At 44.2% G+C, this 6,485-nt stretch overlaps 1 long non-coding RNA gene across 1 annotated transcript; it reads right to left on the bottom strand.

Moving 5' to 3' along the window:
• Positions 1-3,611: 3,611 nt before the first annotated feature.
• Positions 3,612-5,819, bottom strand: LOC146865863 (uncharacterized). The gene is made up of 3 exons (XR_014976709.1): positions 5,721-5,819; positions 4,724-4,828; positions 3,612-3,688 (listed from the first exon to the last, which is right to left on the bottom strand). It is a non-coding gene; the product is annotated as an uncharacterized LOC146865863 (long non-coding RNA).
• Between the last annotated feature and the right edge of the window lie 666 nt (positions 5,820-6,485).

Raw genomic sequence — 6,485 nt, 5'->3', positions numbered from 1 at the left:
GAAGGCTTGAAGATGTAGTTACTACGCGCGTTTTAGCAAAAGTGCCTTCATCAAGAAGCTGTTACATCAATGTCTTGCCATGGGTGTAAAGAGGGATCACATGGACCTGAAAATACATAAGGGCGAACTTGAGATGTGATCCTGGATTGTGAGGATAGTCCGGTATTACAGAGATGAGACGGATTATGTGCCCCGATAATATATGTTTCCTCACTATATATGGCAACACTGTAGATGACAAAGGGTACTGCCACTAGAAAACTATATGATACAACGTTGCCAGGGAACTGCCAAAACCCTTCCCCTTGCATATCCTATTTCAGTATGTCTGGCTGGTTGAGATTTATGGGGACAGCTGCATGCTATGTGGCCCCATTCTGTGCATTGGAAACATTGGGGGCCTTGCCCATACTCTCTCCCTTGAGGTCGAGGGGGAGGGCTACTCTCCTGATTGGGTTTAGCGAATGTTTTTTTGGCTGGGAAGGGTTCTCCACCTCCGATTACTGGCCATGACTATTGCCTGGGTGGTAAGTGCCACCTGTAGGTTTTCTCTATCCTGTTGTGCTGATTTTCCCTGTCCTTCCATAATCAACTGTAAGTGACGTTTGCCTTCCCCAAGTTGTTTGATCTTGTCTTCCATTGTTATGGGTTGGGCCATCTCCATCCTCTGCTGATAAGGGATCAATATCCCACTTCTGATACCACTGTAACGGGGTTACAATTAGGCCTGGGCTAAAATTTCGTTCCGTTCGCGGAAATTGCGATAATTTGACATTTTCGCGTTCCGCGGAAAGCGCGAAAATGTCAAAATTACCGAATTCCGCAGCTTGGCGATAATTTGATTCTTGCTTGCGCTGTAAAATAATACATTCTCTCGCGCGCGCGATCGCCTTGCCTGAATCCCTGCGTTCGCCGACAAGTTTTCTTGATCCGGTCGCGTTCTCCATGAGATGTTGTATTGTTTTCAGCCATTTGCGCTGTCTCGCGACAGTTTGCGCCCGCAGTGACGTCATGTGTCGCGCGATCACGTCTTTCCTCTCGCGATCATGCACGGCGAGACAACTGAAAACAAGATGGCCGCGCCCGCGAGCAACCACATGGGTAAGTTGGCGTGCCGCAACCATGCAGAAAATCTCGCGAACATGCTGGAAAAAAACTTCCACATCTTCGCGATATTTCCGCATGTTTGCGATAATTTTGAACATTTTCGCGATAATTTGCGAAAGTGGATTTCGCAAATTCCGCCCACCCCTAGTTACAATGATGACCCAGACCAGGTGGATGTCATAGTACATGGTTTATTATTGCATTCACAGCAGAGATAGTAACTGGTATAATAGAGACAGGGATTGTTCTGAACAAAGTCATGCTTGTGTTAGGCCTTCAATATTGGTTACTGCGGGAAAGTGTCTTCTTCTTCTTGATACGCAAGGGATTGGCTGTCAGGAAAAACATACACAGGAGGGGCTAATAGGTACAGGCCTTTTCTGGCTCATATAACCACACCATGCAGGCTATCTGAAACAGTGTAGTGGATAAAATGCAGGGGTTGCTCACTTCATTATTTTTCATTTCTATCTAGTAGATCAGGCATACAGAATAAACACACAAGATGGGTCTTCCTTGCCCTGCTGGTCCTACCACTTAGTCACCCATGCTCCCCTACCCCATTTGTAGTTTTGTGCTCACTGTTGCCGACAAGCTCTCGCCTTAGTGACTCCCTTTTCACCCTCAAAACCACATTAGTGTCCCATGCCTGTTGCTCAAGAGACCACACGGTGAGAACCCTTTCCCAGTACTCTCCGAGACCATGACTCAGTCCGTGAGTCACAGCAGTCTCGTCCTTTTCAGCTTTCCCTGGGGTCTGGTGGTGTTCCTATTTCTGCTGCGATTTGCGGGGCTTGGATGATCCATGAGTCTTGTTGATACTTGCGTGTTATTCCCCTTGACACCTCATTGCATGTTTTCCCCTTCCGCCGCCTCCTTCCTCTGCCTGCTCCCACCACTTTGATGCCTCCTCTCCGTCCCAAGCTGCTTTTTCAGGGTTATGATGACCCCTTATCTGATTGAAAGGGCGTGGTTTTCTCCAGCACTAGGACGGCTGCCTGGAGTAGCCCCTGGGGACCCAATGTTGGCTATTACTACCCGTGTCGTAACATGAGCAATCAGAGTCTTTGCCAGCCTCAGTGGATCCAGCAGAACCGACGCATCTACTCTGCTGCGAGGCGCACCTCTGAGCAGAACTGACACGTCTGCTGCTACGTGGATTGGACCTGTTGCAAAGACCCACATCACCACCGCAATCTGCAAAAAAGCTTTAGGAACCGACACTGCACAATGCATCCTCGGAGCAGGCTCTTGCACCCCATGTTGACAGCAGCCTCGACAATGATGCCAGACTCATTGCAGCCTCACAGCTTTTTGAAACTGATGTATTGCCTCAACTGCATGTCATATCCTTGACACCGGGCACTTATTGCAAGTACCATCGACTGTATCATCAACGACGATGCAGGCCCTCACATTGCAGTCTCACTACATTGTTTTGACTGTGCAACGTATTTTTGATGCAGATCCTTATAACACTCCTCAAACCAGGACTTCAGGTACTCTGTTCAGCCTAATTGTGTCACTGTAGCCAGTCTATGCTCCATTGCAGTCGGCTTGAACTTGTGACTTTGTCCCAGTCCGGCATAACCAGATATCCACAGTTGGCATGTTGTGCTTTTTGATGCTATTTCATCTAAAACATTAAAATTCAATATATCAATTTCTACTAATTGGATGTTTGTCATTTTGGTCTTGTTTTATGTATATTATAATTTAAGCTCTATTTTCCTAACCTAGTCTGGGATCTTTTTATGCGGAGATTCAACTGTTTTACTGTTTGAAGTGTAAACATTTTAACATTGCCTCTAAGTTAAGCCTGACTGCTCTGTGCCAAGCTACCTGAGGGGAGCACAAGTTAATTTGGCGTATGTTTGTGCATTGCCCTGGCTAGGATTGTGGTTGCTGCTTGATTAGGGCTCACGCCCCAGTTAACCAGTAACCCAATTTCTAACATCGGTGATCACCAGTGAGGATTGGACTTGTGTGTGTACAGTGCCATTCAGTGATTTTATGAACACTACCATTCCATATAAAAGACCAGTTTGAGTTTTAAAAACCCTGATTGGAATTTTTGTTTTTTAAAATACACCCCTCCTCTACCCGACTCTGCCTGTGACCTCACTTACAGACATGGAGTTTGAGCTTGTCAACTTGGAGTGCTACACTGTGGCTCAAATCAAGTAGTTTTGCCAGGAGAGAGGGCTGCCGGCTAAAGGAGCATCAAGAAGGTGGAGCTCCATAAAGCCTTGAGAGAATGGACCAATCGCCAGTCAGAACAGATGACATTGAGGAAGAGGAAGATGATGAGGGATCAGAGCAGGACCTACAGGAGGGTCATGAACTACAACCTGTTGAGGAAGGGGTTAGCCTACTCCCAGCATTTAGAATCCCCTCCTGTGCAGAGAGCAGTGTGTTCTCTCGCAACCTGCCCCCAAAGGAGCTGGCAGAAAGTAAGGCAGAGAGGAAGTACAAGCCTCCGCCAGAACCTCCAGCAGCCGATATTCGTCCCTAATGGCCTCTAGCTTCTGTTGCCAGGCCCTGGCTTCCAACTCCTGCCTGTTGGGTTGGGAAGGAGTAGCTTTATCAAGAAAGAAAAAAGACAATTGTAACCAATACTCTTAGCAAAACTGTAACACAAAATTATACACATAAAATTATAGTGGCACAGTAACACTAGCAGTACATTACATTTGTGGTATCCTCACTTTCTCGGCCCCTAAGATTTGGATGTGATTAGAGTTTCAGGCATTAGGCACTATTGAGTAGACAAGTATTCTTCTTCTTCTCTCTCTTGTTTAGCTAAATTAACCTTGTAGGCATGCCTGCTCAGTAAGCTTGTGCCCTAGACAGACATACTCGTGTTGCAGACTCACATTACTTTACTACTGTCTGCAGGTGAGGCAGCTGCACTACACTATTATCTATTTTTCTATTATGGCTATACTCTGTCCATTTATCATTGCGTTGCTCTTGTAGCATTTTTTTTTTTACTCTTCACCCTTGGCTTTGCTACCCTGGCACAGTTTAATTTTCTTTTGCATTCTCTTCTTCCAGTCTCCACCTATGCTATGATTGAATACCATCCAGGCATACATCCATTCAAACATGGCTATCATTCGTAACTCAACAAACCTTTCACCAACAACATACATTTGTCATTTTAACCACAACCCATTTGTCTTACTTGCCTTTGAGTTTGATTCCTTTCACCCATACAGTTTCACCCACCCAGGCACTTGCAGGCATCCTTTCTTTCACCTTTCACCCAACCTTCAACCACCCATGCATCCTATCAGCCACCTATATGCTTCCCTGGGCCCCATCCTTCACCCATGCATCCTTCTCTGCCAGTCACATATTACATGTCACCCGTCCTTCCTCCTTCCATCCTTCTTTCCCTTTTTCGTCAACCCATCAAGGTCGTATGACTCTTAGTCTTCTTCATAAACCTTTCTCTGCTGAGTTGAAGATAGAAGAGGCCACTAGTTATTCAACTCCGGCTAATGCTAAGTAAAGGGTGTCTTCTTCAACTGTTCACAACAACTTAGTCTTGACAGTACAGTGTACACCTTTGCAATGAGTGTATTGTCAATAAGTAAGGAATATGACTTACCAACACCCGCTACTGCTACTGGCTCACCCCCTGCAGCTGCAGCATCAGCTCCCCCCTGACTGACGTCGCCTTGGCCGTTGGCCCAGACACTGGTGGTCGGTACCCCTAGAAAAAACATTTCACATTTTTTAGATGCCTTATATGCCTCCCCTATTTGTTTTTTTCACAAGCAAGATTTAAAATACAATACATACATCCCTTCAAGTAGACAATATGTCTTAGCAAAAATAATAAAATATCCCGTTGGGCATTTTGTTGGTGGCAATTTTTGAAAAGCTTCTTAAGAAGAGGACAACCCAAAGGACTGGACTCAGTGGCTAGAGCTATTGAAAAGAAACGAGTGGCCAACAGGGTGGACAATCGGACATGAGGTCTCTCTTGGTTGGAAAATATAATGGTGCCTTCTCCTCATACTTCCTCCCAGCCATGGTGCATGGTAATCAGTTGTTCACCATCAACTGCTGCTAATAAAAATAGTACTAGGCCTAGACAAGAAAAAGTTAAATACACCACTTTGAGAGGTCCAACGTGACCATAATTTCATTTATTGATTGAGCATGAGAAAGTAAAAGCAAGCCTTCTCATCTCAACAAACATGCTTAGAATACCATACTTGGGCATGCAATCTGCACAGCAGAGTAGTATTAATAGTACTGGTAGTAGTAAGGACCAATGGGTTCTCTGAGTCTTACAGTACCACCACTAGGATGTCCACAAAAAAGAGGAGAGGGAAATCTGACTGAAAAACCAGTAGATAGCAAGTTACAGACAGACTAACTAATACAGAGTTAGATGCAGTTTGATTTGATGAAAAAAAAAACAGACACCACAAATATAAATACCTAAAGTGGTAGGTAATGCAGGGATAACAAGAATTTGAAACAGATCAATGAGGATTTGGTAAAAAATAAAATTGGGTAACAGAAATAATAGTTCTAAATAAGGTGCGGTAAAAGTTAGGAAAATATGTATTAATATTAACAACAGGAGGACTTACTAGGGCCAGCACAGCCATCCGCAGAGGAGCGTTCCTGCTGGGAGGCACCTCCAGCTCCTGCACCCGCCTCGGCAGACCTTGTCTTCTTCTTGACCCCGGATGCTGATCATGTAAGACATAATTAAAGAGACAAAAACTGATTGATGTTAAATAAATAATAAAAAATCACAGGAAACGGCAATTGCAATAACATTGACCTATCTAATGAGATCGACTAGTAGTAGACTAGTATCACAGTTGAGGACCGTCCTATCATTATTATTCCACAGTTCCGTTCTGATACCTGAATCCTAAACCTACCTAGCCCGCCTATTCCAAAGACTTTGAAATGAATTGCAAAAAATTATATTTGCTTCTCAGTGCAGATCTCATTCGCAATCATCTCATTCCCCTTTGACAGGCCAATTCACCAAGTCTGCATTTAGTCTTTTTAAATGCATGGATGGACGCATACATATTGCATACACCAAACTACAAAGGGTTCTACTAAGGAGTCGGCACGAGAGAGGCGGACGTGTCACGTGGGCTGCTAAATTACCAACTAATACTAACTAACTAACTAACTAACTAACTAACTAACTATTTTCTCTTGTCGAAGCACACGTAAAATTAACAATCAATGTCTCTTGTCACAATAATGAAAATAGATACAAATTAGTGTGGGCTTCTCTTCTTCCTTTTATTTTCAATTGAATCTTCAAACTTCTTTATTCACAAACATTCTTCCATTCCCAACGCGTTTCGTCGATAAGGGATTTAACCCAT

The sequence above is a fragment of the Triturus cristatus genome, chromosome 2_1 (assembly GCF_964204655.1).
Source record: "Triturus cristatus chromosome 2_1, aTriCri1.1, whole genome shotgun sequence".
NCBI lineage: Eukaryota > Metazoa > Chordata > Amphibia > Caudata > Salamandridae > Triturus > Triturus cristatus.
This window is presented reverse-complemented; position numbering and strand designations above follow the sequence as displayed.